General features: G+C 39.2%; 1 long non-coding RNA gene across 1 annotated transcript; it reads left to right on the forward strand.

Annotated features, from left to right (window-relative positions):
• The first annotated feature begins 318 nt into the window (after nucleotides 1–318).
• On the forward strand, nucleotides 319–10,995 carry LOC134377722 (uncharacterized). The gene is made up of 3 exons (XR_010023563.1): nucleotides 319–370; nucleotides 1,022–1,143; nucleotides 10,875–10,995. It is a non-coding gene; the product is annotated as an uncharacterized LOC134377722 (long non-coding RNA).
• The last annotated feature ends 1,254 nt before the right edge of the window (nucleotides 10,996–12,249 follow it).

The raw sequence follows: 12,249 nt of genomic DNA on the forward strand, positions 1-12,249 counted from the left end.
GGCTGATTTTTGCAGCCCATGCTCTTGAGCGTTATGTTGAGCTGCCAAATGTTTATTCGTTTCCTTACCTGTGTAGTACACCCTCATAGAGGCTCTGCAGTATAAGAATTATTCTACCTCTAAGCTTTCTAAGGATCATCTAGAACATCTCAATAGGAGATTACAATACTAAATGAAAACAGTAGGGCCTATTTGGTTTTTCTTTTTCATAGTTTGCTCAAAGGGAACCAATAATAGAGTAAGAAAGCCACCAGTGTGATTTGTATCTTCAGATCCTCAGTTCCTGTACACTAAACTTGTCCTTATTTATTTCAGGATGAAGAGAAAGTTCTATTCTTGGGACGAATGTTTGAACTTGAGAGAAGTTAAGGTAAAATGCTAAAGATGAACAGAACCTGAGAAGGCCTTAACTCTACCTCACACCTGAGGACTGTAGCCAGGGACATGATTCTGTTCTCTGTGGGAAGCATTCCAAAGATACCTGTGTTTATATTTTTCCTTTATCTTCCTAAAGTAATTTCTCATTTCTTCTTGTTCTGATGTTAGTGGAGAACAGAAAATAATTATACCCTCATATTTGAAAGTTTACTCTCACTTTTCAAAGAGCATTTTAATTCATATTATCAAAGGAAAGAATTTTTTTAATTGCTGCATGTCACTTTTAAAATATTTTATGTTGTATGACTTGTGTAAACTTTTGGAGACTTTTATGGAATTCACATGGTTAAGTCAGACAAAAGTTAGACCTATCTCACAGACGGAGAGAAGAAGCAACAGATTGAAATGTTCCGTAGCTATTGCTGACTTGGTTTATTTTGCACTTAACATTCATTACTTAAAACAATTACTGCTTGCTTTCAATAGATGTTCTAAGATGTTTTTAGATTATGTAGATATTAAAATGTAATTTGTTAATGAATCCAGAAGAAATGGAAAATTACTTAAGGTATTTATCATTGATGAGATTTGACCAACTTCTAAAATTTTTCTTTAAAAATTTCAATGCTTTGTTGTTTTGCAGTCTCTGAAGAAACTTAATCATGCCAATGTGATTAAACTGAAAGATGTTATCAGAGAAAATGACCATCTTTATTTTATATTTGAATATATAAAAGAAAACCTCTATCAATTAATGAAAGACAGGTATGTCTTTATTCTAAAAAACTAATTTCCTCCATGAGTTCTTCGGATCTTTTCAATGTGTCATACTTTGCTATATACAGATTTATCACTTAAGAGATAGATTTAAATTAATTAGTTCTCTTTTCTTAACACTGAGGAAGAACCGGCTATGACATAGCCACCACTTTTCTGTTATAATTTCTTAAAAATCAAAGTAGTACTCATATTTCATATAAACACACATAGTATCCAGTTATACTTTTTCTTTTATTTTTAAATTTTATTTTGTTGATATACAATGTGGTTGATTATTGTGGCCCATTACCAAAACCTCCCTCCCTCCTCCCTCTCCCCCCTCCCACCCAACAATGTCCTTTCTGTATGCTTGTCATGTCAACTTCAAGTAATTGTAATTGTTATGTCTTCTTCTCACCCCCGGTTTTTTTTTTTTGTGTGTGTGTGTGTGTGTGTGTGTGTGTGTGTGTGTGTGTGTGTGTGTGAGTGTGTGTGTGAATTTATTTATTTATTTTTATCTCCCACGAATAAGTGAGAACATGTGGTATTTCTCTTTCTGTGCCTGACTTGTTTCACTTAATATAATTCTCTCAAGGTCCATCCATGTTGTTGCAAATGGCAGTATTTCATTCGTTTTTATAACTGAGTAGTATTCCATTGCATAGATATACCACATTTTGCGTATCCACTCATCTGATGATGGACATTTGGGCTGGTTCCAACTCTTGGCTATTGTAAAGAGTGCTGTCATGAACATTGGGGAACAGGTATACCTTCGACTTGATGATTTCCATTCCTCTGGGTATATTCCTAGCAGTGGGATAGCTGGGTCATATGGTAGATCTATCTGCAATTGTTTGAGGAACCTCCATACCATTTTCCATAGAGGCTGCACCATTTTGCAGTTCCACCAACAATGTATGAGAGTTCCTTTTTCTCCGCAACCTCACCAGCATTTATCATTCAGAGTCTTTTGGATTTTAGCCATCCTAACTGGGGTGAGATGGTATCTCAGTGTAGTTTTGATTTGCATTTCCTGGATGCTGAGTGATGTTGAACATTCTTTCATATGTCTGTTGGCCATTTGTATATCTTCCTTAGAGAAATGCCTACTTAGCTCTTTTGCCCATTTTTTAATTGGGTTGCTTGTTTTATTCTTGTAAAGTTGTGTAAGTTCCTTGTATATTCTGGATATTAATCCTTTGTCAGATGTATATTTTGCAAATATTTTCTCCCACTCTGTTGGTTGTCTTTTAACTCTGTTAATTGTTTCTTTTGCTGTGCAGAAGCTCTTTAGTTTGCTATAATCCCATTTGTTTATTTTTCCTTTGGTTGCCCGTTCTTTTGGGGTCATATTCATGAAGTCTGTGTCCAGTCCTATTTTCTGAAGTGTTTCTCCTATGTTTTCTTTAAGAAGTTTTATTGTTTCAGGGTGTATATTTAATTCTTTAATCCATTTTGAGTTGACTTTAGTGTATGTTGAAAGGTATGGGTCTAGTTTCATTCTCCTGCATATTGATATCCAGTTCTCCCAGCACCATTTGCTAAAGAGGCAGTCTCTTCCCCAGTGTATAGGCTTGGTGCCTTTGTCAAAGATTAGATGACTGTAGGTGTGTGGGTTGATTTCTGGATTCTCTATTCTATTCCATTGGTCAGTGTGTCTGTTTTTATGCCAGTACCATACTGTTTTGGTTATTATAGCTTTGTAGTATAGTTTAAAGTCAGGTAGTATTATACCTCCAGCTTTATTTTTTTTGCTCAGCATTGCTTTGGCTATGCACGGTCTTTTGTTATTCCATATAAATGTCTGGATAGTTCTTTCCATTTCTGAGAAAAATGTCATTGGAATTCTGATGGGCATTGCATTGAATTTGTTTATCACTTTGGGTAGTATGGACATTTTCAGTATGTTGATTCTTCCAATCCAAGAGCATGGGATATCATTCCATTCTCTTGTATCCTCTCTAATTTCTCTCAGCAGTGGTTTGTAGTTCTCGTTATAGAGATTTTTCACATCCTTGGTTAACTCAATTCCTAAGTATTTTATTTTTTTGGTGGCTATTGTAAATGGGCAGGCTTTTTTGATTTCTCTTTCTGCATGTTCACTATTGGAGAATAGAAATGCTACTGATTTGGGGGTGTTGATTTTGTATCCTGCTACTGTACTGAAATCATTTATCACCTCCATGAGTTTTTTTGTAGAGGCTTTAGGCTGTTTGATATATAGGATCATGTCATCTGCAAACAGGGACAGTTTGACTTCATCTTTTCCAATCTGGATGCCCTTTATTTCCTTCTCTTCTCTGATTGCTCTGGCTAGTACTTCCAACACTATGTTGAATAGGAGTGGTGAGAGTGGGCATCCTTGTCTAGTTCCTGTTCTTAAAGGAAAAGCTTTCAGCTTTTCCCCATTCAGGATGATATTGGCAGTGGGTTTGTCATATATGGCTTTAATTATGTTGAGATACTTTCCATCTATACCTGACTTACCGAGGGTCTTTTGTCATCAATGAATGCTGAATTTTATCAAATGCTTTTTCAGCATCTATAGAGATGATCATATGGTTCTTATGTTTGATTTTATTAATATGGTGTATCACATTTATTGATTTGCATATGTTGAACCAACCTTGCATCCCTGGGATGAATCCCACTTGATCATGGTGAATAATTTTACTTATGTGTTGCTGTATTCTGTTTGTTACTATTTTAGTGAGGATTTTTGCATCTATATTCATCAAGGATATCGGCCTGTAGTTTTCCTTTTTGGTTATGTCTTTACCTGGTTTTGGTATCAGGATGATGTTTGCATCATAGAATGAGTTTGGGAGATTTGCGTCTGTTTCCATCTTTTGGAATAGTTTGTAAAGAATCGGTGTCAATTCCTCTTTGAATGTTTGGTAAAATTCTGCTGTGAATCCACCTGGTCCTGGGCTTTTCTTTGTTGGGAGCCTTCTGATAACAGCTTCAATCTCCTTTATTGTTATTGGTCTGTTCAAATTTTCTACGTCTTCATGGTTCAGTTTTGGGAGCTTGTGTGTGTCCAGAAATTTATCCAATTCCTCCAGATTTTCAAATTTGTTGGTGTATAGTTGCTTATAGTAGTCTCGAATGATTCCTTGTATTTCAGATGAATCATTTGTAATATCACCTTTTTCATTACTAATTTTTGTTATTTGAATCTTCTCTCCTCTTTTTTTTGTTAGCCATGCTAATGGTTTGTCAATGTTATTTATCTTTTCAAGAAACCAACTTTTTGATTCATTGATCTTTTGTATTGTTTTTTGGGTTTCAATTTCATTAAGTTCTGCTCTGATCTTAATGATTTCTTTCCATCTGCTAACTTTAGGTTTGGATTGTTCTTGTTTTTCTAGTTCTTTAAGGTGAAGTGTTAGGTTGTTCACTTGCCATCTTTCCATTCTTCTGAGGTGAGCATTTTATGCAATAAATTTCCCCCTTAGCACTGCTTTTGCAGTATCCCACAGGTTTTGATATGATGTACCATTGTTTTCATTAGTTTCAACAAATGTTTTGATTTCCTGTTTGATTTCTTCTTGGACTCATATGTCATTAAGTAGATTGCTGTTTAATTTCCATGTGTTTGTATAGTTTCCAGAATTTCGTTTGTTACTGATTTCTAATTTTAATCCTTTGTGGTCTGGAAAAATACATGGAATTATTTTTTTAAATTATTTTTAAAAAATAATTCCATTTTTTAAAAAAATTTTTTGAGACTTGATTTGTGACCTAACATGTGATCTATCCTGGAGAATGATCCATGTGCTGATGAGAAGAATGAATATTCTGAGGTTGTTGGATGGAATGTTCTGTAGATACCTGCCAAGTCCAATTGGTCTAGGGTGTTGTTTAGATCTTGTGTTTCTCTGCTGATTCTTTGCCTAGATGATCTGTCTAATATTGACAGTGGGGTGTTCAGGTCCCCTTCTATTATGGTATTAGTGTCTATTTCCTTCTTTAAGTCTAATAGAGTTGCTTTATAAATCTGGCTGCTCCGACATTGGGTGTGTATATATTTATGATTGTTATGTGTTCTTGATGGATGAATCCTTTTATCATTATGTAGTGGCCCTCGTTATCTCTTTTTATAATTTTTAGTTTAAAGTCTATTTTATCAGATATAAGAATAGCTACTCCAGCTCGATTTTTATTTCTGTTTGCGTGATAAATCTTTTCTATCCTTTCACTCTTAGTCTGTATGAGTCTTTATAGGTGAGGTTGGTCTCTTGAAGGCAGCATATAGTTGGGTCCTCCTTTTTAATCCAGTCAGCCAGTCTGTGTCTTATGATTGGAGAATTTAATCCTTTTACATTAAGAGTTGTTATCAAAAAGTGTTGATTTACTCCTAGCATTTTACTGATTTTTGTTTGGATGTCTTAAGTGTCTTTTGTTCCTTTCTTCCTGATTTACTGTTTGTCTTCTGTATTTGTTGGTTTCTTGGGTTATAGATAAACTTTTTTTTCTCTTCATTGTTGGTGTTTTTATTTTACTAGTGGGTTTTTATTTTTCTTGAGTTTTTATGGCAGTGGTAGTTATTTTTCAGGAACCAAGCCCAGTACTCCCTTGAGAATTTCTTGTAAGGGTGGTCGTGTGGTGGTGAACTCCTGCAGTTTTTGTTTCTTTGAGAATGTACTATTTGCCCTTCATTTTGGAAGGATAGCCTTGTGGGGTAGAGTATTCTTGGCTGGCAATCTCTGTCTTTTAGTATTTTGACTATATCATCCCATTCCTTTCTGCCTTTTAGGGTTTGTGATGAAAAGTCTGATGTTAGCCTGATTGGGGCTCCCTTATAGGTGATTTGATGCTTCTCTCTTGCAGCTTTTAAGATTCTCTCTTTGTCTTTCAGTTTTGCCAATTTGACTACAACATGTCTTGGAGAAGACCTTTTTGGGTTGAATACATTTGGGGATTTTTGAGCTTCCTGGATCTGAAGATCCGTGTCTTTTCCTTTACCTGGGAAGTTTTCTGCCACTATTTTGTTGAATATGTTTTCAATGCTATCTCCTTTTTCCTCACTTTCTGGAATACCCATGACTTTGATATTTGAGAGCTTAACGTTGTCTGATATCTCTCTTAGATTTTCTTCAATGTTTTTAATTCTTTTTTTTTTTGGTCTGCCTGTGTTTTTTCAAACAGCCCATCTTCAAAGTCGGAAGTTCTCTCTTCTGCTTCTTCAAGCCTGCTGGCTAAACTCTCTGTTGTGTTTTCTATTTTGTTGAATGAATTCTTCAGCTCGGCAAGCTCTGCTACATTCTTTTTTCAGGGCCATTGATTTCCTTGTACATTTCTTCTTTCAGGTCCTGTATACTTTTCCTCCTTTCATCATGTTGTCTAGCTGAGTTTTCTTGTATCTCATTTGGTTTCCTTAGAATTATCACTTGACATTTCTTGTCAGACATTTCAAGGGCTTTTTGTTCTATAGGATCTAGAGCTTGAGAGTTTTTACCCTTTGGTGGTGTGCTTTCTTGATTTTTCATATTTCTGGTATCTTTCTTTTCATGTTCAGTCATTGTGGCAGGGGATTTCACAGTCCACTGGTTCGACACTATTGTCTGGCCAGGATCCTGCTGGACTCATATGTCATTTGACCCAATTTGGCATGGCTGCCTCAGTGTCTGCTCGGTTGCCTGCTGGTGCCTCAGGCGTGTGGTTGCCTTGGGTCTTGGGCCTCTCTGGGGGGGTGTCTCTCTGGTCAGCGCACACTCTGCTGGGCTGCGGATGGGTTCTGGGGGTTGCAAGGCCTTCCTGCTAGGTCACATGCTGGTGCCAAGGGGCGCATGGTCTCCACTGGACTCGGGCCTCTCTGGGGGGATGCCTCTCTGGTTGGTGTGCAGTCGGCTGGGCTGGGGATGGGGTCTGGCAGCAGTGAGGCCTACCTGCTTGGTTGCGCACTGGTGCCAGAGGGTGCATGGTCTCCACGGATCTCGGGCCTCTTCATGTAGGTGACTCTCTGGTCAGCATCCACTTGGCTGGGCTGGGGATGGGGTCCAGCAGCAGCGAGGCCTACCTGCTCAGTTGCATGCTGGTGCTGAGGGGTGCATGGCCTCTGTGTGACTCAGGCCTCTCCAGTGGGGTACCTCTCTGGTCAGTGTGTACTCAGCCGGGCTAGGGATGGAATCCAGCAGTGGTAAGGCCCACCTGCTCAGTCACATGCTGTCACCGCAGGGCGCATGGTCTCCATGGATCTTGGGCCTCTCCAGCAGGGCGACTCTCTGGTCCGTGTGCACTCGGCCGGGCTGGGAATCCAGTCTATATCATTTAAGTGGGGAATTTAGTCCATTTATGTTCTGGGTTGTTACTGAAAGGCAAAGCCTTCTTCCTGCCATTTTGTTAATTTCTCTATATTTGTTTTATATTTCTTATGTTCCTTTCTTTCCCTTTTATTGCTTGTCTTTGCTATTGGGTGTTTTTTTTGTAATGATAAAATGCATTTTCTTTCTCTTTCTCATTTATGTATTGGTTCTACTAGCAGTTTTTATTCCTTCTCATGTATTTGTGATGACATATCTTTCTCTTTTTATTCCAGATGTAGGACCTCCTTGAGGATTTGTTGAAGGGCTTGTCATGTGGTAGTGAATTCCCACGGTTTTTGATTGTCTGGGAGAGGTACTATTTCTCCTTCACTTCTGAAGGAAAGTTTTGCTGGATATAGTATTCTTAGTTGGCATTTTTTCCTTTTTTTAGTACTTCGAATATGTCATCCCATTCTCTTCTGGCCTGTAGGGTTTCTGTTGAGAAGTCTTATGTTAGCCTGGTGGGGCCGCCCCTATAGGTGATTTGATGGTTTTCTCTTGCTGTTTTTAGAATTATTTATTTGTCTTTGACTTTTGATAATTTTGACTATGATGTATCTCAGGGAAGTCCTGTTTGGGTTCAATTTGTTTGGAGACCTTTGAGTTTCTTGGATCTGTAAGACCATATCTTTCCAAATATTTGGGAGGTTTTCAGCTATCATTTCATTAAATAGGCTTTCAATGCTTTTTTCTTTCTCTTCCCCTTCTGGTACAACTATAATACAGATGTTTGTATGCTTAAGATTACCATAAAGATTTTGCAGGTTTTCATTATTTTTTAAATTCTTTTATTTTCTTTTTGGTCCAACTGTATTTCAAAAAGCCTGTCTTGTAGTTCAGAGATTCTTTCTTTTGCTTGTTCTAGCTTGCTGTTTATGCTCTTTGTTGTATTTTCTATTTTTTTGAATGAATTTTTCAATTCTAGGATTTCTGCTTGATTGTTTTTATTGTTTTTATCTCTTTGTTGAATTTCTCATACATGTCCTCAAATTTATTTCTTTTTATCTAATTTTTATCCATCATTTTGAGTTTCCTTAGTATTGCCCTTTGGGATTCCTCCTCAGGCAATTCATCAATCTCCTGTTTTATACTCCCAACTCAACTTACAGATGAAAGTTTTGTAGCCCAGGGAAAGAGAGTGGTTTTCTCCAAGACACACAGCTATTTAGGAGGCTGCAGTAACAGGGTGACCAATTGCCCTGGCACTGAGGGGTTTTCCAAGCACTGAGGGGCTTTCCAGGATGCAGGACTTTAAAAGCTAAAACCTGGGCAATCCTAGGCAAACCAAAATGGCCTAGTTACCATAGGCAGTACTGAGACAAGGTCCTTGTCTCCTGATTTCCAGCCAGAACACTAGCCTTTTCACTTATGAAACAAATGCTCTATACCAAGTGCCCTTCCCCCAGTCCTTATTGAGCTCACAGTCCTGGGTGACCCCTGGGACTATGTTAAGGTCACTGTGCAGCTCGGGGCTAGAGCACAAGGACTGGGTGAATTGGCATCTGTCTGCCAATAGCCACATTGCATCTGGGTGTGCTGCTTGGGTACCCGTATTCAGGCCACATGGAGGTGAGGAAGGATAAGAAATATTAGTGGGAGCCTGGGCTGATCATAGACAGAATGGGACAAGTGAATTCAGCTCTAAAATAAAGTTGGGAGATGGGTGGGAGAAAGAGTAAGGAGTTGAGGTTGGTGGTATGAACTTTGCAAATGACACATCACATCTTCTGCCTGGATGCATATAAACAACAAAGAACCTGTATCCAGAATATATGAAGAACTCCTACAAATCAATGAGAGAAGACAGATCACCTAGGAGGAAAAATAGGCAAAAGACTTAACGAACAATGTACAAATAAATGATCAGTAACATATGAAAAGGTGCCAACCTTTAGTAATCAGAAAAAATGCAAATTAAAACCATATAAACTTACCAAAGTGACTAAAATAAACATCAAGTGTTGTTGGGAATGTGGAACAACTGGAACTCTCATATTCTGCTGGTGGGAGAATAAATTGGTACAACCACTTTGGAAAATTGCTTGGCAGTGTCTATTAAAGCTGACTGTACACATACCCCATGAGCATGCAATTCTGCTCTGAGGTATGTGCTCAAACAGAAGTGAATGTTTATGTGCACTGAGACAGAAAGAATGTTCTTAGTAGCATTATTTACAAGAGCCCCAAACTGGAAATAACTGTCTATCAATAGAATGATGGATAAATAATTGTGATATAATCGAACAATGGAATGCCATACAACAACAAAAATGAATGACATTGCCATATCTAACAACATAAATTAGATACAGAAAGGAACATGTTATATACATGATTCCATTTATATAAAGTTCAAAAGTAGGCAGAACTGATGCCTAGTTTTGGAAATGAAGATACTAATGCCTTTCAGGGAGTTGGTGAGTAGGATGGAGTGTGAGCAGAGCTTCTTGGAATGTTCTTTTCCTTGATCTGGGTGGTGTTTACATGAGTGAGTTCACCTTGTGAAAATTTATTGAGATGAGCCCTTGTAATTTGAGTTCTTTTCTGTATGTAGGTAATTCTTTAATATGTACATTTATTTAAGAAATGGAGGCAATGTTTCATCTAGTGCCTTTCCTCCATGTTCTGAGTCACTGTGCAGCTATGAGCAAAAAATCTGGGCCTTAGTTTCCCCAGGACAATATCCTACTACTGTCCATAGTTATGGTGGGAAAGAAAGGTACTTATTTGTGCCTTCCCCTTGGGTTCTGTCCTGTAGGCTGGGAGACCCTTGCCATCTGCCTTCCCTGTCTGGCATGAAGGTTCCCATGTGCAATGGTGCGATCAGCCCCAGAACACCTTTACTTCTCTGGAGGAAGTTCTGGGCCCCAAACCATACCGAGCCACCTGTTCTAGAACTTTATCAAATTGGCTCCTGTCAATCTCCTCTCTCCCTCCAGCCATTCCACTTCATTTTCAGGCCATTTAGTCCATTTTTTTTTTCTCGTTTGTCCTTGGTTTTCAAGACAGCCCATTTGGGCTGAACCGTATTTGATGACAAATTGTCAGAACAGCTCAGGCCTTAGTTCTGTTGTGTGATTTAAGCAAAAAATAAAAAAAATTTTTTTTGACTGGGGAAATTAGATGAAGGTGATTGCAGCTAAAGTGCCTTTTATTGAAGCTTTTGGAAAATGTAAATGTCATCAGTCTTGTCAAAGCCGGACACAGGAGAAAATAACAGAACTAAAGGCGGGCCAGGATACATGCTGGGCCTGCACAGACTTAGAATTAGCCTTCCTATTTGTTATTATTTTTTCCTCACAGGTAGTGAGGTGGAAGGGGGAGGAGAGGAGAAGATAAATAGAAGGGGAAAGGGGGGCACGGCAGGGATCTAGGTGAAAAATGCTAAACCTGAGAAGTCTTATTTATTTTTTTTAATTCCTCTAGAGTGCTGACAACATCCTAGTGACTTCTGAGCAACCGAGATGCGAGCTGCGAAGGGTTGAAAGCTTCATCCTTGGCCCGGACTTGGAGTTGAGGACAGTGGGCCAGGCTGGGCGGGTTGGGGAGACATGGCCATCAGGCCCCTGTGCCGTCATCTCAGCAGCTAGAGATTGACACCTTGGGAAGTGTACCCACATGGGAAGAACCGACCCATCAATCAAAGACCCACTGAGCACTCTTGGGTGTGAGAACCTGGATATAACATGAAGACCATGTCTCAGCCTTGTCCTAGAAGAGCGTGTTGGTAAGAATCTAGAACTGGGACTCTGATGAAGGGTTGGTGTTAACTATGGATCTGTACTTGTTTTTTTTCTTTTCCTTGGTGGCTGGCGTTAGTTATAAGGTGGCACTCTTACCAATTGAGCCAACCAGCCACCCCTGGATGTGTAACTGGAGGAAAAGCTATCTATGGAAATCAATTGCAACTTGAGTCTGAAACCAGTAGATTAGTGGATGAGGGTAAAGAACAGGTGACACATGAGTTATTTAACCAGAAATTCAAGCAGAGACTGAGGTTGGGGCATAGCAGACAAGCCTCAGAGAGCTGACCCTTAGTGCAAAGGTCCAGACTGGTGATGGTCAGCTCTAGTAAGGGCAGGCAGGAGGCAACAGGTAACCATACACAGGAGGTGGGAGTTGAGGGGAGGGAAATTTAGCCCTTCGGTTCTGGGCCAGGGCATAGTCAATGGAACCGAGTCTTAGGTTATGGGGAACAAGGTATGACTTTAAAGAGCAAAAGCTGGAGCCCAGTCTCAGAGAGGAGAAAGTTCAAGTTTAGAGTGGGAGTCCAGTAGCAAGATTACGTCAAAGAAGATCTCTGGCCTATGACTGAGGGCTGCTCACAGTTCACCTGAGGATAATGTAATTCCTTATTCTATAGCGGGATGAGACTCTACTTGGGAGTTGAGTATCTGGAGTTCCTACGGTTGGCAAGATATAGGGAGCCTAACAGCTTTTCATGGAAGAGCTGTGTCTTATCACATATCTGTCCAGACATGCATGTTGGGTCTCAGCAAGCTGGCCAAGAGCTTTGACTTTAGAGAAGGGAGAAATTGTTTCAGGCTGGCATAATTGGTAAAGGTTTTTTGGAAGAGATGAGAGCCAGACTCAGGAGTTCCCATCTCCTCCCTGGTTCTCAAGGATGGAGCGAGCCAGATGGCAGCTCCTGAAAGCACCTTCAACACTTCGCATCAGCATTAAATTAACTAAATTCCCCTTTCAAAGACTTGCTTTCCTTATTCGTGAAATCAGAGTTTGTAATGATGTTTAAGATCACTTTCTCATCCTACGTCTGTGACATGTCATCATTGCCTGGTGT

This window comes from Cynocephalus volans, chromosome 5 (genome assembly GCF_027409185.1).
Source record: "Cynocephalus volans isolate mCynVol1 chromosome 5, mCynVol1.pri, whole genome shotgun sequence".
NCBI lineage: Eukaryota > Metazoa > Chordata > Mammalia > Dermoptera > Cynocephalidae > Cynocephalus > Cynocephalus volans.